Below are 23,675 nucleotides of genomic sequence, written 5' to 3' on the forward strand. Positions count from 1 at the left end.
GACCTTTCACAGTTTTATAACAAAAGGTTCAAATTTGTAGTGTCATATGATAAAACTGAAAATAATATTCTGTCTATTTTATTCAGCCAAGAGAAGGTTGACATCTTTTTCTCTGAATATATTACTTTCATAATCCAAATACTTTTGGGGTATTTTTGCTCAAGGTTTATTTTTTTCGGGGGCAATTCTTTGGTATTTTGATTAGCTGCACAAATGAAACATCTTGGTAATTACATGGTCATTTGTTTATTTCTGGTTGTTTGACAATGCACGAAACAATTCTCAAGTTACACTACATTGTTTTGAATTGTGAGAAAAAATGAATAAAAACGTGGTCATCGGAATTTAATATAGGATTTTTTCCTTTTATATATATATACTAGCATGAGTACCCGTTGTTGCCTGGGTTGACATGAAGTTCCGTTTAGGACACATCTGCTATACTAATCATTTTCATGGGCAATGTGGATACCCCCGCTACAATTCAAAAAATAAAAGAACGGATGAAAACATGTAAATGTAATCACCCAAATAAAAAAGTACGTGATACCCTCTTCGCCAAACATTTCGGCAGAAGGGATACAAAGAGAAGAAACTATTCTCTGGATATTGAGCACTGGAAAGAAAACTCCCCTCCCTCTAAAAATAAATAAATAAATAAAAATAAATCATTACAACTTTTTTTTGAATTAAAATAGCAGCAAATGCTCGTTCGATCGCAAAAAAAAAAATAAAATAAAAATAGCCAAATAGGCAGAACCCTAAAAAAATGAAGATCTACCAAAAATGAATTCCAAAAAATTTTTCGTCATTTTATGTTTCTAATATAATCCTCCCCACTCGAAAAAAAATTGAATTTGTCATATTTTGGGGTTCGTTTTGTTTATAAAATTGTTAGGTGAAAGTACAGAATGGTCTCATAAAAATTAATTAAATTTATCCTTATTTTATGTTTCAAATGTAATCCCCCCACCCAAGAACAACAAATTGTATTTGTAATGTTTTGCCCCCCCCCCTTCGATCGCCAAACTTGAAAAAATGCTAGAGGTGACATGTCTCGTTGAACGCTTTGTGGCCAAAAAGTGGGTGCTCATTTTACGTTAAATTTATATAGAAAAGTGGTCCCCAATGTTAATTTTCTTTTCTTTTCATAATTGCTTCTGTCATCTTATTTATAAAGAGTGTTTAAATGGATTACTTGTTTTATGCACAAAAAAGAAGATATTCATTCTTTTTTAGGGGTTTAACAACGCTAGGTCACGTCGTAAAAATGTACCTTTTTTATTAGAAAGTTAAGTTTGTAATGAATGAGATTAACGTGAAAAAAGAAAGGAAAGTGTAAATTGTGAAATTTAGAGGGGGGCACAGCTGGTTAAAATTTGGTGTCTTCTCCCCAGTCCCCTTCTATTTATGCTGATGAGTAGACGATATCCAGAAATATTTTACTCATTTCTCGATGGTTTTGTTTGTAAATATCGAATGAATAAAAGGATATCGTTTCCGAAACGATCATAAATATGAACACGATTTTGCTGTTTTTTTCCTATGAAAAATTGATTGATGATTTCATTTATTACGTATATTTTTATTTATTTATTTTATTTTTATTTATTTATTTAGTTATTTTATTTATTTTTATTTATTTATTTTATTTTTATTTATTTATTTAGTTATTTTATTTATTTTTATTTATTTATTTATTTTTTTTGCAGTTTTATTTTTAATTTTTTGCGTTCCTTAAGATCTTTAGACGTTTTAATATTTTTGTATAATTAAGAGAATGTTTATAGAATTATTCTTTTAAAATAGTTTATGATTTTTTAATTAAAGGACGGTAACATTTTTTTTTCTTTTTGTCTGGTTAAACGAAGATAATTATGTCGGTCTGCATTTGTTTCCATTGTTTGCCTGTTTTTTTTTTTTTATTTTTTTTTGTTTTTTTTTAAAGCTTTTATTTCTCGATGCGCGCGACTCACAGGGCAGACAGACACGAGGACGTTTGTACGGTAAGCCATTTTCCACACACCCCGCACCCCACCCCTGATCTCATGATCACAGAGATGGCAAGGGGTGGTGATCGTCTCGACACACGCCTCATCTTCACGTCTGCGGTCTGGGGGGGGGCATCTCTATGTCTTCTGGGATGCTACTAATCTATGTCTTCTGTCTGATGGTGGTGCTGCAATCCAGAGCGATGCCTCACTAGATTCTGACTCGGATTCGCTCGTGTCATCTAGTGATGGTTGCATTACTAACCGTATGTCTTTAATATGACAGGACACGCCGTCGACCCGCACCGCTTGTGGGCTGATTATTTCAGTGACTCGCCCGACTCCATACACTTGCCTCGCAGGTTCTTGATCCACACGGCATCCCCTTTCCTCACTCTCTCTCCGGCTACTTCCAGTTCAGGCAGCGGGTTCGTCTCTATGCCCTTCACCTTGACGTGATACCTATAGAATGTATCAGCCGGCGCCGTGGAGGGCGAAACATCATCTTTCGGGGTTACATTGTACAAATAAACTGCCTCAAACTCTGTGCAGCCTGATCTAGCCGCAATTGTTTTGACGGTTCGATGATTCCGTTCAATGATCCCATTTCCACTAGGTACATGGGCGCATCGAAACCTCAGATGTACTCCCCAGCTGTCAGTAAACTTTCTAAACTGCTTACTGGTAAATGCAGCAATAACTCTGCTGGAGGTCCACGTTCAAGGAAAATATTGTTTAGTTGACGGACAATAGTGACTGTATCTTGTCGACGCAACGTACGCCATATGGCAAACCTTGATGGACCGTAATCAATGAGAGTCAGGAAATCTCGCATTGTGGTGAGTAATGTCTATCGTGGTGAGTAATGTCTATCGTGGTGAGTAATGTCTATCGCTAGCCAGCTCAAGTGGCTCCTAACTTCCCCTTTTCCCAGCGAACGGGCGCCGGGTCAATGGACTGGCATTCCACGCAGTTTTTTGACCACGTCCATGACGTCTGCCCATTGCACTCCTGGTTCAACCAACTTAGCGAAATATAGGGCCCGCTTGACTCCAGGATACCCACTTTGTTGGTGGATTTCCTTAATCCGATTAGATTGACTATGGATCATAGATGCGGCACAAGGATGTTGCGTAGGTTCAACAGTTCTTTTTATGGTATGAAGCCATCTTTGAGGCACCCTTGTTAAACAATCTGCCTTGTTTATGCTGGATCTGACCAGGGACACCTCCACTGATAGTGCATATTCGTTTGCCAGGCTTATGATCGTGTCGAGCCGCCGACGGATGAGCATCTCGCTCGTTGCTTTGGTTCGTACTCTAGCCCGTCCGGTAAGAGTGTCTGAAATCCATTTATGGACGCAAGCAGAATCTGTGAATAGTCGTTGGGTGGTTGTCTTCCAAAAGATTGCCAAGTTCATTCCCTGATCACTGCATCGAGTTCTGCCCCGTGCTGGATCTTTTTTGTGCACTCTGGTGAGGACCTCTCTGACCATTGTATTGAGAGGGGCATCATAAATTTTTTCATCCCATCCGGTGGTGACGTTAGAGGCTCTCCGTTTGATGAATGCCACTGCAATACGAAGCCAGCCATCCACAGGAATGTGTCCAACCAACTTTCCGTACAATGAAAATACGTTCCGTCGCATGAAAACACAGGGCATACCTGGGATTTCATTGCCTCGTTTCCGACACAGGACATTATCTTTTTCCCAGACCTGCAAACCGAGCACACTTGCACCGTCCCATAGCCTTTCTGGGTCCTTGCTGAGAAGGCCAAAGTTGTGATGTTCTTTTACGCGTGTTGCGGGCACAATTTCTTCATCCACATACACATCGTCAATATATGCAGATGTTGCCGGCTGAATGCGCTCATCCTTAGTCAATATAGCGTCAACAATCCTTTGCATAATTGATGGCGCCACATTAAGTCCAAAACCCATTCAGGTTAAGCAATACATTTCTCCCTTGATGAGCACCGTTTGAAAGAGCCATAGTGACTAATGTACATGCACTTGAAGGTATGCTTTACGAAGATCCAGCACAGATACATTAGATCCTGCTTGCCGCCATTCTCTCAAATTTTAGTCCTGAAATGGAGAGGGGTTTGGCTGACCACGTGAAACAATTGTCAGACATGTTTCATGGTTTGTCATTGAGAAGATGTTGCACACTGGCATATGAGTTTGCTAAAAAAAACTGTCTCAGTGTGCCACCAAGTTGGGATTGTGAGAAAAAAGCAAGACATGATTGGTGGTTAGGCTTCAAGAAGCTCCAGAACCTGGCAATTAGAGTGACAGAAGCAACATCCGTTGGGCGTGCCATAGCCTTCAACTGCCCAGTTGTTGATAAATTTTTCAACAACTTGAGTCAGATAATGGACAAGTACAAGTTCTCACCAAGTAACATTTACAACACTGATGAGACTGGGTGCACCACTGTTCAAAACCCTGGAGCCGTTGTCACAGAAAAAGGAAAGAAACAAGTTGGTTCAATCACCTCCGCTGAACGTGGGGAATTGGTAACGGTGGTGTACACTGTGAGTGCAATTGAATCAGTCGTGCCTCCTCTGTTCATCTTTCAGCGGAGAGTTACGTGCTCGTTTAGTTCCCGATAGTCGAGTAATGGCCTCACCTTCTGCTTATTATGCTGGATAACCGCCATTAACGGGATCAGACACTTTGGGGGCCCAATTCCTTCTCTGGATAGGGAACTAGCCATCCATGTTTTATCCCAATCTGTAGTTCCTTATCGTATTCTCCACGAGCTCCATGGGGAATTTTATATTCCGGAACTCTATTGTACAACTTCCCGGGTGGCTACTTGTCCGACCATTTCCAGGAAGCTGTCCAAGACCTCGTACGCTGGTCGAATTCCGCATGAAAGTCAGGCTGTTCCAGTTTCACGTATGCACCAGCAAGGCAGGCGTTTGAGAAATGTGCCCTACCCTCACCATCAAATCAATACGGACACCACCCAAGTCTTTGATAACGTTCATTCCTAACAGCAAGTCATAACTAAGAAGGTCCCCGCTCACAACCAGGGCTCGTACGGTTATTGTAGGCCCATCACCGACACGTGCACGAATGAAGGCTAGCGTTCCCCCGCCGACTGTCAGTACTGGAATCCTCTTTTTGTCCCATGCGTCACAGAATGCTTTGCGCACGAGAGTCTGCGTGCACCCTGTGTCTACGAGTGAATTTTGTACGTTTTTAGCGTCCTAATTTTTTATTGTATTTCCATTGCAAGTTGGAATAGGTTTTAAAATAAAAGCAAAACAAATATGTTTTTTCCTCATGTAAAAAAAAATGTACGTGATCAAATTACATAGATTTTTTAAAACATTTTGTTTACCAAAGCTGTGCGAGATTAAAACTATCTACAGAAATTTAGAACTTGATAAAAATGTGGGGAAAAAAATGTAAATTTTCGCGTCCTAAATTGTTTATTTACAATTATTTTCTTGTACAGAGTGGGGTAGAGCAACTTCCTTATTTGGAATCTCAATTAAAACACAAGTAATGCAGGTATACATGCAATTCTTTGAACTGCAACTAGTACAACACTTAAATTTTATTTTTTTAAACCAGTTTATACATGCTATCAGTAATATGGCGTCTATTCTTCTCTATGCACTGAGTTAATCGAACACTGAAGTTTCGATCAACTCTTTCCAGCATATCGATGGGTATGTTGGCCATAACTCGACGAATGTTGTTTTTTCAGGTGAGTGAATGTGCTAGGACGATCGTTGTAAACAATTGATTTCAGATATCCGCATAAAAAGTCACATGGTGATAAATCCGGGGACCGTGCTGGCCAATGCAGATCGAGATGAGGTGTCCTGGGAAGTTCTGCCGCAAAACAGTCATTGACGCGCGCGTTTTGTGTGCCGTGGCACCGTCCTACTGGAACCACATATTTTCCACACCTATCTGTTGGCAGGAAACACTCATTGATCATATTGACAAAACGGTCAGATGTCACTGATACTGCCTGCTCGTTTTCTTCAAAAAGCCATGGGCCAATTATGCCAACTCGCGATAGTGGACACCAACAATTACACGTACTGCGTATAGAGGCCGTTGATAAAGTTCTTCGGGGTTTTCAGGGTTCGCATGTTTTGCTTATTTACAGATCCTGAAATATGGAAGTGAGCCTCATCACTTAAGAAAACATGCATTTTCACGAGCAATAAATTCGCGTGGATTAAGTTCCTGCATCATAACCAATTTTTAGGGATAAAATTTCAATTCTTCATGGAGAATTCGTCTCACAGAACGAGGAGACAACCAAAGAGCGCATGCCTGTTTGCGGGCAGACGTTCGGGGATATCTCAAAACAAATTGTCTCACCGTGTCAATGTTTTGGGGTGACAGGTTTTTTTTCTTGTTTCTACATCACCCTTTTCATTGAAATTGTTTACCAATGAAACAATCGACCATGGGGGGCTCCTATTGAAATGTCTACGGAATGCACGTTGTGTTGCGACGATGATGCGACCGCTTGAAAAAAAAAATGCCTCAACAGTGAAAGCGCGTTCCAATTTCGTCCACTCCATGAAAAAATAAACAAAAAAAAAAAATGCACGTTAAGAACCAAACCTTAAGCCCAACCCTCTCCAAATAAGTCCATTCCTACCATCCTTAGAGGAGGCATTGCTTTAGGGCGCCAAATTTAAATAAGCAAGTTGTTCCGTCACACCCTGTATTTTCATTGTACGTTGGAATCGTTTGAAACACATGTTTATGATTTAAAACTATTTAAAGTCTTTTATGTATTCTCCAATTGACAGTTTAAAGACGTTAAAATTACTCGTGTAATTCGTGTATATATATATATATATATATATATATATATATATATATATATATATATATATATATATATATAAATAAACTCATGTAAGCTTGCCAGTCATTTAAGCCGTGTTAAAAGAATCTACTAAACTATCAACATAATAACATCTAACTTTTTTATTATAAATTATAACAAAAATCAAACAATAAGTAACTGTTACCAAAGGCAATAGCAGTTACTTTTCTAAGTGTTGGCTTTAGTTTTTTACCATTTCAACTATTTTAAGTGTTTTTTTTTTTTTTTTACTGCATTAGAAACCGTAACTGGCAATTTAAAGACGCTAAAATTACTTGCAAATGTTTATTAATACTTTGAAGATTATGCAAACAATGCAATTTTAGTCTGTTCAAAACTGTTGAATATGATAAGAGATTTATGCCATACGAGCTTTCGTTAAGAGTCTCATTTTTTGTTTACAAAGCTATTCGGCGGAAGTGACGTCAAACAAATTTTAAGGTACGGATGACTAACATTTTTAAGTCAAATAGCATTTTTAAGGCAAATATAAAAATAGAAGTCTTGGCAAATTTTTACTTGGTTTCCACCTTAGCATTTTCCTTTAAAATAACGATGTTTATACGTTTTCTGGTATGCTGAAAGCGAATATCGCATTTAAATTTTCAGCAAATAAGCAGTTGTTCAGATATTAAGCAACGTGCTTTCTTATGATAAATGTGTTGGCCATTGTTGTATGCGCAAGCGCGCATATTTTGACATAATTAATATATTCACTATTCCATAGCAAGCTATAACATATACTGACTCAACGGGTCACGGATATTCTAATATCTATCTATCTATATATATATATATATATATATATATATATATATATATATATATATATATATATATATATATATATATATATATATATATATATATATATATATATATATATATATATATATGTATATATGCCCCCTTTCTCTGGTCGAGCACTCTTTGTCTGCTACTACTTTAGCGTAATACAAAGTCCTTTGTAAATAAACTAATGGAGCGCTATGGTCAATGTTCGTATAAAACATTGTTAGATTTCATTGCCCTCGGCGACTGTCCCGTTGGCCTGATGGATAGAGCTACTGACTATCAACTCGATGGTTGTTGGCTCGATTCCGGGCTTGGGTTTGGTGTTGGTATAGTCACATTGAAGTATTGTGATGCATTGAAACAGACTGAGTAGGTAAATTCTGCGTTTCATCCTCGTAAGGATTCGTAAGCCTATTATATGGAAACGATGTTACTGCGTGATTTGTTATATTCCCGTGATGCTGAGTTTACTAGTTAGCCAATTAGATTCTGTGTAATCATGCGAATACAGCGAAATACGCAGTAACATCGCCTCCATGCAAACGAGTCTTCACGAGGAAATTGCTTAATTGCTACGTATGTTTTTAAAACTTGCTATCTATCTATATATATATATATATATATATATATATATATATATATGTATGTATATATATATATATAGTCTTTGAAGTTTTTAACCTTTAAAACTATACAAAAAAATATTTTTATCATTCATTAGAAAACCATCTAGTCAGTAAGTCATTTAATCACCTGCAATCACTGCATCAACTCGCTCTCGAATTTACTATAATACCAATAATTTATTTTTCAAGGGATCATCAGTTGTTTACCATGAAACACAGTTTCGGGGATTTAAAAACAAAACAGTATATTACATCATGGCTCCCCAGCAGTGTTGATCAAACACCACCACCCTTAATCTTAGGAAGAAGACATGTTACAAACATTTGATCCAATTTCCTATTCTTAATTGCAATTACTAACCTTTTCATACTATAAAAATGAATTTCTTACCTGTGCGATTCATCAATTTCCACATTTAAAATGGATACATTTTTTAATTTTTTAATTTATCAGTCTTGCATTTATAAGATTAGGATTAATCCATTTAACTACTTATCACCCCCACTATGATTAGTATTTAGTATATTTACATTCTTATTTAAAATTAGATATATAAAGGTTAAAAATATTTTTACATATATACAATTTTTTTTTTTTTTATAATATAAATTTATTATATGTAATTATAAATACATTTTATACGTTGCTAATATAGTTTTGGATTTCCTTTATTAATATAGTCTGGTTAATCTTAAACGATTCAAAAGCATCAGGATAACGAACAAATTCTTTATTTAACTGTTTTAATATTTTATTTTTATCCCCACCTTATTTTATCATCCTTATTACTAAACTAGAAACTGGTGGTATAAAATCTGTTAGTTTTAAAGTAATGCGAGCTATTCTCAAAAACTCTGACATAATGGTTCCATAAAACATAAAAACAGGGCAGATGCTATCTTTATGGGGCATTCGTACTATTTTAAAGGGGAAAGCGTTTCTTTTATCAAATATTTTATAAAGAAAAATCCCATCCTCAATTTTTATATCTAAATCCAGAAATGTAGCCTGTTGTCCTCTATGTTCACAATTCAATTTTAATTCGTTTACTTACGTGTCATATTTGTATCTATATAACAAGTGTGTATATATATATATTTTTTTTTCAATTTTCACCCCAAACAAGGCACAGTGCCACTTTGAAGCAGGGGGCTACTATTAGGGACTTAATTAGCGGGGTCATTATGAAGGGAGATGAGTAGAAAGATGTTTGTTAACATTACACTTGAACTTCTGCATATCATTGCAGTTGGGAAAGAAGAATCCCGGAAGGGAGTTCCAAAGACCCGCAGTTCTGGGGAAGAAACTATTGGAGTAAAAGGCTTTCTTGCACCTAGGGATCTCTACTGTAAAGGGATGAGACTTAGTAGCTTGTCGGGTTTGTCGGGGGTAGTTACGTCGGGGAGGTACAAGTGTTCGCAGTTCGTCAGAGCATTCACCATTAAAGTATTTGTAGAACAGGCAGAGGGATGCAACATCTCGTCGATGGGACAGAGGCTGAAGCCTAGATGACAGTTCAGGACCTATCAGGTTGGCGACTCTCTTTTGAACCCTGTCCAGGAGCGAGAGACAAGCAGCAGATGCACCAGCCCAGATGTGACAACAGTACTCCATACATGGGCGAATGGTGGCCTTATAGAGGTATAGGATACTGTCAGGCATAAGTAGTTTTCTAGCACGGTAGAGGGAGCCAACCTTCCTAGCAGCAGCCTTGGCAATGCTCTCAATGTATCTATTCCAGTTCATATTCGCTGTAAACGTTAGGCCGAGGAGTTTAAAAGAAGTACTTTCAGGCAATGTGTTCTTGGCCATTGCTATTGGTGGTAGCGAAGGTTTCTTGTAGTTATTGAAGGAAACAAGTTTAGTCTTAGCAGCATTGAATGTGACCAACCATTTTTGTCCCCATTCCGCAACAGATTGGAGGTCATCCTCTAGTGTTTCTGCCATTTTCTTGGATATGTGTTCATTTGTTTTCCCTTCATTTCTGTTATAGAGAGTGGTGTCATCGGCAAATATACCCATCTCCGAAACAATTTTATCAGGGAGGTCATTTATGAATATCAGGAATAATAGAGGTCCAAGGATAGACCATTGAGGTACTCCCGCATTTATGTCATATTGTTTAGATGTACGACCGTCTTTGATTTTTCTATTACTTAAGAAGGATTTAATTACATTATGAATTCTTCCAGTGATTCCATATGATCTAATTTTCTTTAGAAGACCATCGTGCCATACCCTGTCAAAAGCCTTAGATATATCAAGGGCCACCGCTCTACCCTCCCCTGTTTTGTCCAATTAACGGTATATACGTTCAGAAACTACAGTTAAGATATCTGCTGTTGAACGGGCTTGCCTGAATCCATATTGTTTGTTAGTCAGGAGTTTAGCAGCTGTTAGGTGCTGGACTAGGGCTTGATTAACTAAGGACTCAAATATTTTGGCGAAAAGCGGAAGGAGGCTAATGGGCGATAATTTAGTGGGTCAGTTCTTTCACCAGAATTCTTGAAGACTGGTACCACAGAGGCGGTTTTCCAGCAGTCGGGAAAACAAGATTCGTTAAGGCATTTATTGTAAAGTTTGGACAGAACTGGAGCAACCTCGGCAGAGCATTTTTTTAATAGCACAGCCGGGATGAGATCTGGTCCACATGCTTTTGAGGTGTCTAGGTTTTTTATAATAGCATGTACCTGAGAAGGGGTGATTTTCAAATCGTCTAGTGTGGCGTCTGTTCGCAGAGGAAAATCAGGGAGTGAGTGGTGTACCGAGTTCAGTGTGGAGTTTGAGGCAAACCGACTGGCAAGCAGATTAGCCTTGTCAGTTGCCGTGCAAGCAACCTCATGATTGTTTGTTAGTGGGGGAATAGTTGACTGTCTATTATTAACTATGCTGTTGTAGATTTTCCAAAAATCCCGGGTTCCTAATTTCTGTGCTTCGATGCGCTTTCTGGTGGTTTCAGAGTAATCTGTCTTAGCTGTCTCTATCACTTTCTTACAATTATTTCTAGCTTCTATAAACTTCTGTTTATTTGAGTTGGATTTATGTCGGTTGAATCTGCGGAACGCATGCTGCCTTTGACATATGGCAGCTGCACAAGCAGAAGTAAACCATTGGGGAGAGTGGGGCTTGCTATAGAATTTCCGTGCGGGAACATGTGCTTCAATAGCAGTTTTGAACCATTCAGTGGTCTCATTTGCACACTGTTCCGCTGGAAGAGTAAAGATATTTTGCCATGGGGCATCTCTGATGAGCTCCCTGATGGCTTCCCAATCAGCCTTTTTGTAATACCTTTGAGTAGTGGGTCTTCAGTTTTAGGGCGAGAATTTAGGCTGATTTCTACCATTATCACAGCGTGATCAGCATTCCCGAGTGGGCTGTGGGCATTTGTTGTACAGTCATTGGGAACCGTTGTCAGAAAGAGATCTAGAAGTGAGGCATGTTGATCGTGTTAGTCTGGGAAACGTGTCGGAAATGTAACCAACTGAAATATTCTTCTGAAAATTTTATTGTTTTACATATTTCTGACAATTATTTCTACATTAAATTCCAGTCATATTTCAAATCATTGTTCCGTTATCAAAACACTTTATTTCCATAACATTGTCACTACCTATATAAATAAGGAGAATCATCCGTGCCAGAACAATATGTAGTGACGACTACATATACCCAGAGGAGTTGGGCAACCTAAGAATAACCCTCCACTGAAATGACTATTCAGAGAGCGTTACATCGACAATACCCCCAAAACTTACCACGATGTACACACCATATATAAAGAGCCTGTTCGACATTCTTTTTAACTATGTAGTCCATATGACATCAGAATAATATGCAAGAGTGATTCGACTCTCAAAAAAAACATAAACACTTAGTACGAGTCAAGCCTCTGACCGAAAGTCGCATGACAAAAAACTGGACATGAGATTTTATGAAAATGCGGAAAACTATACAAAAGTGAGACCGGTCGCCCCCTAAAGGTAAGGCTGGAAAAAACCCGTAAAACCGTGACAAAGGGAGAGGTGGAAAAGTTGGGATTAGCTGATCACATATAGAAATCAAAAGGAACACACTTCCCTTTGTGGAACGAAGCAAAAAACTAATTGACAAGAATGCAATGTGGTAAATTAGTCGACTAAAAGAGGCAGCAGATATGCTAAAAAAAAAAAAAAGGAAAAATTATTAAGCAGACCAAGCCTAGATGTTAGTAGCATTTGAGAGCCTCTAATTGTAGAAAAACATTGTACAACCTTAAAATTTCGACAATGGAAGGGAGATAATCTTCTGGCGATATTTATTGTATTAGAGTTGCTTACCCTTTGTTAACCAATTTTTTCGCAAATTCAAAACGATAACTATAAAATAGAGACTAACTCACAAATACAAAAATTATTACGGAGCCAGTAACTTCATTTTTTTTCTTTTCCAGACACAAACCAACATGCATGAGGACGGTTGAAGGACAATCCAACCGAAACGCTTCACAAATAACACTGAAGATGAGAAAAATAGTCGGGTCAATACAAATAATACTAACAATCAGCTCTCATCACAAAAAATCAGAACTTTAAATTTGAAATATATATATATATATGTACACTCACTCATGTAATTTCCTAATTTACATAAATTTAGTTATGCTCCCTTTCCTTTGCATATGTACTGCTGAAATAAGTGATGCTCTCATCATTGGCTACTTATACCTGTTTTAATTTTTGAAAAAGCCCGCGAAATGTTTAGGTTTTCCGCCTCCATTATCTATATATATAAAAATGTAAAGTTGGTTCGTTCCAAACGAATAAAACCATATTTCTACGTTACCAATTTATTTGAAATTTTCAGACAACCCATCTTTAGAGTCGAGCCATGTTTTTATGTTGTTAAAATAAATTTACCTCGCGAATTATTAAAATATTAAATAAAATAAATATATTTTTTAACCGTGGGGCAAATCTGTTCTGTTGATAAAACTGAACTTCCGGTTCGATTCATTTCACAGCCACGAATTGACGAAAGATTTCATTTTCTATTTAGTAAGTAAAACAAAAAACAAAAAGAAAACATAATTCATTCAGTTTCCAGATTTTTTAATTTACACATTTTTCTTTATTATAAAAGGCAAAAAAAAAAAAATTTTGTCACTTGCTTTTTGAGTTTTTTTTTTGTTGTTTTTCGATATAAGATTTGTTGGAATAAAAAAACACATGATTTAAAAAATAGCGCGGATCACTCTCTGCATTAGCACCGAAAAATGTTACTAAACATTTATTAATAATTTCTCACTTTTACAAACATTTGATTTTAAATTTCTTTTTAAATGACGACTTTTATCGACTTTTTTTTGTCCATCTCCACAATTTTCTGTTTTAAATGACGACTTTTATTGATAAATAAATTTACTTCTCCGCAGCTTTTATTGATAAATAAATCTACTTCTCTGCCACGGGCACTGAACCCCTCCTTTTTTTTTAATAGTATTTTCGGGTGGGTATGCTGACAACAAATATCAGTTAAATTTTGCAAATAGTCCCCCCTCCAAAAGTGGTGTTTATTCCGGAAGCTGTTCTTAAGATTTGGAGGTTGCGGGGGGGGTGATTCCAAGGTGAAATCTAAATTAAAAAAAAAAAAGTTTTTTATGCGCACATAAGCAACTATTTTTTATTAACTTTTTTTTTTTACTTTTTTATTTAAAAATTAGTAAATTTCAATGAATACAATAATAAATCATTTATCATTAATATGTGTTTTTGGTTTTGTGTTGAATGAAACTTTTTTTCTCTCCCTCTCCCTCTCTCAATCTATCTTTCTCTCTATACCACCCTCTCCATCTCTCTTTGAGCCCCTTCCTCTCTCTAACCCCCTTTATCTCTCTCCTTTCCTCTGTCTCATCCCTTTTTGTTTCTAACTCTACCCGTCTCTCTGTTTATCTATCAATTCCTTTATCTCTCTATCTCCTTCTCCTTCTCTATTTTCCTCTCACTTTCTCTTTTCTATCTATATATCTTCCTCTCTATCTGTCCATCTCTAATCCCTCATCCTATTTTAGTCTCCTAAATTAATTACAGTGAATAAGGCATTGTCAAAACATGGATAAATCCTATTTTAGTCACCTAATTTACTGACTGTGAGAATAGAAGTTATTTGAAAATTACTGCTACCTTGAACAGCACCAGAAGTAACTGGTAAAACCTTTCTAATTAAATTGATTTTGGCAGCCATTTGGTAAGAAAATGACATAGCCTTAGCCCTTGCCGCATGAGGAATACCTGCGACCTTGCTGCCAAGTAGAAGAATTATTTATTCTACTTTAAAACATTCAATTTTTCAAAAATCTCATGTTCGACATCTCCAAAACATCCAATATGGGGAAAAATATTGCAGAAATGCAAACTTATTGTTTAGGATGAATGCACAATGGTACGCAAAAAATCACTTGAGACTCTTGGTCGATCCTTGAAAGATTTGCGTGGCAATGTCAGACCATTTGGGAATGCAGTAATATTGCTTGCAGATTTCAGACAAATGTTACCTGTTATTCTTCAATCAACACCAGCAGATGAAATAAATGCTTGCCTCAAATACTCTACTTTTTTGTTCCATGTGAAGACATTAAACTTAACTCAAAATATGCATGTCCAGTTGCCGACTGTTCGATCCGCACAAAAACTTTTGCATCACTTGTGGGAAATTGGGTACGAAAAAGTGCCAGCTGATCAGAGTTAACGGCAAAATTCTTTGACTTTTAACTTCTGTAATTTCTGTAATTTTATTTCATCAAAAGAATAGTTAGTTTAAAATGTTTTTGCAGATATTCAAATTATAAGAATTCCATTTGACTGAGTGAATGAGCTATTCTTGCAGGTCAATACAAAGATGCCCATGAACTTAACGCTATTATTCAATGTAAAATTCCAAGTGAGGTAGTCAAATACAAATCCATCGACACTGTTGTGAAAGCAGATAAAGTGGTTAATTATCCAACAGCTATATTTGCCAGGGATGCCACCGCATGTATTGCAACTGAAATTTGGTGTACTAGTTATCATGTTGTGAAATATAAACCAATCCAAGCTTTGCAATGGCACATAGCTTGCAGTAAAAAGAAATTAACAAACAATATCATAGAAACAACAATCTTAACAGGACCTTTCACAGATGAATATATCTTCATTCCATGCATTCCTATGATTCCACCGGATACATCATTACACTTTAGGAAATTGAACTTTCCAATTTTATTGTCATTTGCAATAACCATCAACAAAGCACAGGGAACAATCTTTCCAATTGTGGGCCTTACAGTTACACACTGACTGTTTTTTCACATGGACAATTTATATTGCGTATTCAAGAGTCACCAAACCGGAAAATCTCTATATCAGCTAAGAAAATGGAACAACAAAAACTGTGTACCCATGCAAAATGGAAAATTAAACCTATAAGAAACATGCTTTTTCTCATTTTGGAACTTTTTCCATTGCGCCAATTTGAGCCACAGCAACGCGTGGCAGGGTACAGCTAGTATATATATATATATATATATATATATATATATATATATATATATATATATATTATAGCTATGAAAAGAGGAAGACTGAGTTTTTTTCGTATCCATGGTAAAAAGTAGGACGGAGGGAAAATATTTAATGAGAGAAGAAAAAAAATAGCAAATGGGGAAGAGTCGTCCGACCAGGTTTCGCCCTCTCTTTTCAAAAGCCAAATCGAGGGTTATATATATATATATATATATATATATATATATATATATATATATATATATATATATATATATATATATATTACTAATATATATATATATATTACTAATATATATATATATATATATATATATTACTAACGGGGAAAAGGAATTTAAAAGTGGAGGCGCGACGAAATAAAATCACATTATCGAGCGGGGGGAGAGAAAAAAATGAAAGGGACGACTAAAATAAATCTATCGTTATGATATTGGAGGAAAACGCCTTAGAGACAACCAACGTCCAAACCCAAAAGATACTCCTTCTTACAGAGAGAAGGTCTCTTTAACTGAACGTGGATAGTCTCCAACACCTTCAAATTAAATAATGAGTGAGCGTGACTCAGGATTGAAAATGAGTCACTGCTGAAATTCATTGTACATCGCGGGTTTTTAAGCAAATGGTCCGTTATAGCGGAACCATACGTATTGCTCAAAATGTCCGTTGGTTGGTAGATTCCATTTCGGATTTTACTAGGTACGTGTTGTTGGACGCGACCATCTAACCTGAGGGTTGTTCTGCCCACATAGTTGGCACTGCAACTACATTTAAATTGATAAATAACATTATTCATATGATGGGGGCAGAACAGGGGCAGAACATCGAGAGGATGGCAATAATGGTTTTGTCACAAACACCACACGTACATTAATAGCAATGTTCTACGGTTAAGCTAATCTGTTTGACGAATTTTTTACTCACTGTTCCTAACCAAGGTAAACTAATGTAAATTGGGCATTTAGCCGCCATCTTAGATTTTATTTGGGAAAAATTATTTGTTTTCCTTTTTATGACCGAGTTTATCACATCAAGAGGGTACGCATTATTGAACAAAGTACAAGCAATGATTTTTAGTTCTTCAGCCAATTTAGATTGTGAGCAAATCATAAGGGCACAATGTGTTAAGGTCCAAATCAAATTGTATTTTCGTTTGTTAAGGCAAAATGAATCTCACCTTGTATACAAACCAGTAAACGTTGGTTTACGGTAAATTGGTGTCAGATAATTTAATGGAGTTTTCGTTATCAATACATCAAGGAAGGCTAAATTAGAATTTCTTTCCCCTTCATAATACGGGATGCATTTTGTTGAGTAATGTGAAGAAATTGTTTGCCTCTGTTTGATTATTAAATAGGCAAAATATATCATCATAATATCGAAAGTAGACTAGCGGTTTTATGGGTCCAGATAACAATTGTTTTTCATAGAAACCCACATATATATTCGCTATTATTGGTTCAAGGACTGAACCCATTGCAACTCCATCTATTTGCCGATACATTATATCGTTGAAACTGAATTCAACCGATGTTGTGACAAATTCATTAATTCAATAAATATATTTTCAGGAATGGAAGGAGATGATATCCGACTACGATATAAAAAATCAGTACAGATATCTATTGTCTCCAAAATAGGGACACAAGTGAATAATTTGCTAATATCATAAGAGCACATGAATTTATTGGCAACTTCATAATTTAGCATGAAATTAGCAAAATCAAATGAATCTTTTAAGCAGTAGTTACTGTAATAATTCTCTACTGGCTGTAAAATGTTGAAAATTTATTTTGTAACCTTGTGTTGTGCAGACCCAACCATAGAAAGAATAGGCCTTAAAGGAATACCCGTTTTATGGGTTTTAGGTAAGCCATACAGCCTGGGGCGGATAGAACCTGAGGGTCTGATCTCATTAGTTATGTCGGAAGGGAGTACACCACTTTTCACCCACTTTACTAATTTCTTCTGAAATTTAGATTCTAAGGAAGTAGTGGAATTATGAGTATTAACAGGAACTAATTTTTTAGTGTCATCAAGAATCCCCGACATTTTATCAACATAATCATAATGATTTAGTACCACCACTCCCGAGCCCTTATCCGGTCTAGTTATAACTAGAGATTTATTATTCCGTAGAGTCTTAATGACGGCAAAGTGTTCTTTGCGCCATCTAAACTCTGAATGGGATACTGGTGTACTCGCATAGCTATGAGCCAGGTCATTTAATCTTGCTCTTAGGCCCCTTGCCTTAGTTTCAGAGACAGGTGTAAACCTCACTGCCTGAGCATTAAGTATTTCAAATTCCGAAAATACTTCTTCACGTTTAATACCAGAAGGTGGAACACAAAATTCTAAACCGTGATCCAGTACTAACAACTCAGCAGGAGACAGTTTCTGCGAGGACAAATTAAGGACATTTTTACCTGTATTTGAATTTGTTGACAACCCAAACTTTTATAAATTAAATGTTGCAATTTGTTATTAAATTGAAGAGTAAGTAAAAATTCCCACTGTTTACTATGCTAAAATCACAATGACTAATGTATACCTATTAACCCTTATCCTCGAGTGGCCTCTGGGCCTTGATAAGTGGTGACACCCTTGTAAAAAAAAAAAAAAAAGTAACCCTGATATAAAACCTGCGGCGACTGCTGCTTCCAATGATGATGACTTGCTCTTCTTTTTGGTTCAATGTGGCAGTTGTTTAGAGAGTGGGATTGTCTCAGTGCAAAGTCTTTCCTCGCTATGAAAAGCTTCAAGCACAGGAATTACTTGATATGCAATGAAATACACACTTTGCAATCGGTGTGTATCTCGATAACAAAGAGGCTGGCTGTAGTCTGAAGCGGCAAACGGACATTCAGTGAGGACTGATGCAGATATGGGCGTGAATGGCAATAAAGGCTTTGGAACTTCCAGGGTCTGACCTGGTAGGTGTTCAGGGCACCACAGCTTGAACCCGGTCATCAGTGGATGTGTTAGACTATAGATGGTTCATAGAAGTGACCGTCTGGCACGTGCTGCTAGTTGCGCTCATGTTTGCGTCATTTGGGCCAGAGATATATTAAGTAATGGCAATACTCGAGAACGAGTTGCTGCCATCATATAGATACATATATTTATATATGATTAGCTAACATTCTAAAATCAGAAATTCTTACTTATAATATTTTATTAAAGTATGCCGTACACGTGTTTTGATGGATAATAGAAACCCAACAAATAATTCATCGGAGACAAAAATATACTCCTCAGAAAATAATTGCAAATTTTGTTTTTTTATTTTTCTTTAGAATGGAAAGGGATTGGGTAAGAAAAAAATGTTACTATATTTATATATGTACATGTGTATGTATAGAGATAAATATATTATACTAGCCGGGAGGGGGACACCCGGCTTGGTCCGGGTGTAAAATACGCTTAAATATTATATTTTAATTTGTCCAGATTTCATATATATCATTATAAAGTCGTGATTTCAAAAGTAAATAAAAAAAAGTGTTTAGGTGCCATCAGCTAGAATCGAAACTGTAACAGTCAAAGTTGATGACGTTACCATAGTACCCATTTGGCACTCTCACAGACCGATTAAAAATTAAACATTAAGAATAAACTAAGATGAATGTACAAAATGTATAACGATTTTTTTTAATTTTGACCAATTTTTGGACCCCTTAAAAACAATTTTAACCCGCTAAACACCCATAAAAGAACAGCCCGAAAAAATCTAATGATTTGAAGCCCTCTAGTGTCGCTCTGCGACTTTTAGCTTCGGGGAAGATAGAGTTTGAAAATATGGAGACAGACAGACATATAGCCGTTTATATATTAGATTTCTAATTCGTGAATTGTATATTAAAAAGTGTGCTTTAATACGTGGTTTGATATAAAAAAGGTAGTCTTTGTATATATTTAGAAAAGTTTATGGTCTTATTTTGTTTTATAACTCAAATGTTGTTTTATAATTTTTGTAACAAATAAGAGCCACGCGTCTGTGTCTTATCAACAATTTCGGAAATAATAGCTTCATGTGATGTCACGTAAGTTTTCGTAAGCTAATAGAATGTAGTCGAGTATTAATCATGAAAAACTGGACATTAGTGCTGTGTGAGGACGAACATCATCGTGATTAAAGATAACTACCTTTCTGTTGACTAAACAAGGTCATTTTCGGGTCAACATGGGTGAGAATATTACAGAAAAATATGAATGATGCTGTAATAATCTGAAAGAGAAACTTATCAATGAATCTAGGTGATATGTTTAAGTAATAACAATATGCATAAAATAAATTGTTGGCCTTCGGGCCAAGATTTTTTTAATTGTAATTTTTTCTTTAAACGAAATAAATTAAATATGAAGACCAAAGTGTAGTATCTGTTCCGGCAGATACTGCAAGCAAAGACCCTATGTGGGGGCGACCACACAGATAGGACCTTGGTCAATGTAGGGGCAACCCTTCATACTAATTGTCTCTATCCAGCTCCCCTACTCCTCGGGGAGTTGGTCCCCATTTCCTCTTCACTCCTTACATTAAAAATCAGCCTTGTGCCTAATTTGCTTGGTGGGGGAGCAAATAAATACCTTGGTCTTCGGGACAAGATCAAAGTGTAGTATCTGTTCCGGCAGATACTGCAAGCTATGACTAGCTATGACTAGCAAAGACCAGATGTGGGGGCAACCCCACATGCCTGACCTTTAACCAGCTCCCATTTCCCACCTCTCGGGAGCTGGCCCCCCCCCTTTCCCTTCCCCCTCCCTTCACTCCTCACATTAAAAATTGGCCTTGTGCCTAATTTGCTCGGTGGGGGAGCAAATAAATACCATCTGTTCCGGCAGATACTGCAAGCAAAGACCATATGTGGGGGCAACCCCACATATAAGACCTTGGTCAATGTAGGGGCAACCCTTCATACCAATTGTCACTATCCAGCTCCCCTACTCTCCGGGGAGTTGGTCCCCATTTCCCCTTCACTCCTCACATTAAAAATCGGCCTTGTGCCTAATTTGCTCGGTGGGGGAGCAAATAAATACTATCTGTTCTTCAGATGCTACACTTCTTGTTCTCTGTCAGTGGAGAATAAATCCTTCACGAATGAGACAATTTTTATTTTTGTTCCTTTTCTCCACATTAAAAAACGACTCTGGTGTCTAACTCTCTCCGGTGAGAAGGCATTGTAAATAGGAACAATATGCATAAAATAAATGCTTTAAAATGCGCCTTCAACAAAATGACAAAATCTTTTGAACAATTCACATGGAAATAAAAGAGAATTTAAATTATGCATAGTGTATATACTCTATGTAGAATATATGTTCGATGTTTCCTGCTTGCTTGGCTGTATTAACCTTAAATTTAATGTGCTCAACCTCACACAGTTTCCTGTTCGACACGATCCCAAATAGTATCCTCTTACATTCCAAGTGGCAATATGTCTTGTTTGGGTGAAAACGAGTAAAAATAAGTAAGAGAAAAGAGTTTGAAGTTTATCTGGCCTTATTGTCCATTGATAGTATCTTAATCAGGAACTCAGAGAAATTTTGAATCAATTCATTATGTACCGTTACACAATTTTACATACGGGACCCACACGTTGTAGCAATCTACGTCGCAAAGGGAACTAAGATAAAGAATAATTCGAAGTCACCTTTTCGTGCAACAACGACATTAATTTCCTTTCGAATGTCCCCCGCCACGCGTGACTTCTCGTTACGGTTGTGACGTCTCTCGCGAGATCGTCTTTTCTAACGTGCTCCCGAACGTCATCCATGTCTTAAACGTGATCGTCTTCTCGGACGTGCTCTCTCCTTTTTATAGCCTTATTTTTCCTCGCCGTGACGTCATTTCGTTCACGGCTCAGTATTTGCATGTATCAGTCCGCTAAATGTTACAATTATGTCAGATGCTGTCGAGATGGAAAATAAGAATAAATGAATCAGTGCGAACGATATCGATCGATCATTTACCGCAACAGACTGAAATCGATCTTGAATTATATCGGGAATCGATCTTGAACTATATCAGGCAATACATATTTGAAATAAAATATTGATAAATAGACTCGCCGCAAATCACATACGTATACGGATATGATCATAAAAAAATAGCTGCGCCGGCAAAGAGGTACAAAAAACAGAATCGGAAATCATGCTTAATAGATACGTTAAATTTTGCATGAGTGACGTAGGCAGTTCCGACTACGAACGGAGAAAGCCGAATAAAATGCACGCAGAAGATAGTTAACAAAACCCCAATTTCCCATGTTAGGAATGGCTTTCTAACAATGCTCATTCCTTCTCGTGTTAAGAATGGCTTTCTAAATAATAGCGTTATTATTTCAGCACGGTTCATAAACGGCACAAGTACAAAAAAAAATCAGTTTGTACATTCAGGCCGTTTGGTAAAACTCCTGATCGTGTCGGAAGCGTTCGGTAAAATTCGCCGTTGTTGACGTAAGTACTGATATTTCCTTGGGCGTCGATTAAGCAACTGTACCACACAGTCTCTTAGCGCATATAACCGCATACGTTTGTCGCATTCATATGAAGACACACTATGTCGCACATATCCATACACATGTACACCCATACAGACGCACTTATTCATACACATTCTTTTATACTTTCATACAGAAACGTACTCGTAAAGTCAAACACAAAATTGCACACACATGTAACAGATTACGGACGCGCGTATGACAGCGAGAGCAGCAACAGCAAACGTATGCAAATTACCGAGCCGTATGGGAGGTGACGCTACAGTGAGGGAGAAAGAAAGAAAACATTATAAAAAGAAAAACGTGGCCAGAGTAGGATAGAAATAAACGTCTTACATACATAACCTGAGAGCGACAGGGAAAGACGTGTCCTAAACATGGCCAGATAACGGCAGAGTACCACGTGCTTGACACAGGCTTGTTAAGTACATTGGAGTGCGAGAAGATTTTGAATAAAAGACAATACGTTATTCTGGAAGTACCTATAAATAAATGTCTATTGTGTCAATTAAATAAAAAATGAGTCGATTTCTATCCTTGTTTTTGTTTCTTTGTGACTGCGAATGTGTGGTTCCCAAGTGTTGACATGTAACGACTACGTTACACACATATTTGGCATTATGGTAAAAGCGTTTGCTAATGGGCTGAGAGATCAGTATTCAATTCTCCATCGAGTCATACGAAGGAAAAGAATTGTACCTGATGCCCCTTGGTAAACAGTCAGCATGATAAGATGAGGATCAAGGGATCATGGCAGATGCTCGTCTGAACTCCAATCTCTGGTCCCCCCTCGCCAATCTTTCACGAAAAACACCCGTCTAGCTGAATCCACTGTGAAAAATTTCCCCCACTCTATATCTGTGCCTAAATCAAAACGCAGATTCCATGAACAAAGCTTCTTTCTTAGAACTGCACGCCTGTGGAACTCTGTTCCGTCTGCCTGCTTCCCTCCGGACTACAACTTGGTTGTCTTCAAGTCCAATGTTAACAAATTCCTAATGAACCGCCCCCTTAAGTAAACATTTCAGCAAATCTCCTCACTAACGTAATGTACTAGCAATAACCATTATCCCTGAGTGGCTTCCGGGCCTTGATAAGTGGTGACCACTGTGTAAAAAAAAAAAAAAAAAAAAAAGTGAAGTAATCCTGGGAAAAGATTGCATCTACATATTGCAGCTAATCAACAGAGAGCCTTAGGGTCGCCCTTAGCTATGGTTGACTGCTTTACTTTACTTATATGCCGATGTATCGACCCATAGTAACTCATTCACACATTATGGTAATCGTTGCCACTTCTATACAAAAGAAGACCATGCCTGCAAAATTTTAATGTCTGGCTGTAAGTGCGCA

Source organism: Euprymna scolopes, chromosome 28 (assembly GCF_053919585.1).
Source record: "Euprymna scolopes isolate OS-2025 chromosome 28, ASM5391958v1, whole genome shotgun sequence".
Taxonomy (NCBI): domain Eukaryota; kingdom Metazoa; phylum Mollusca; class Cephalopoda; order Sepiida; family Sepiolidae; genus Euprymna; species Euprymna scolopes.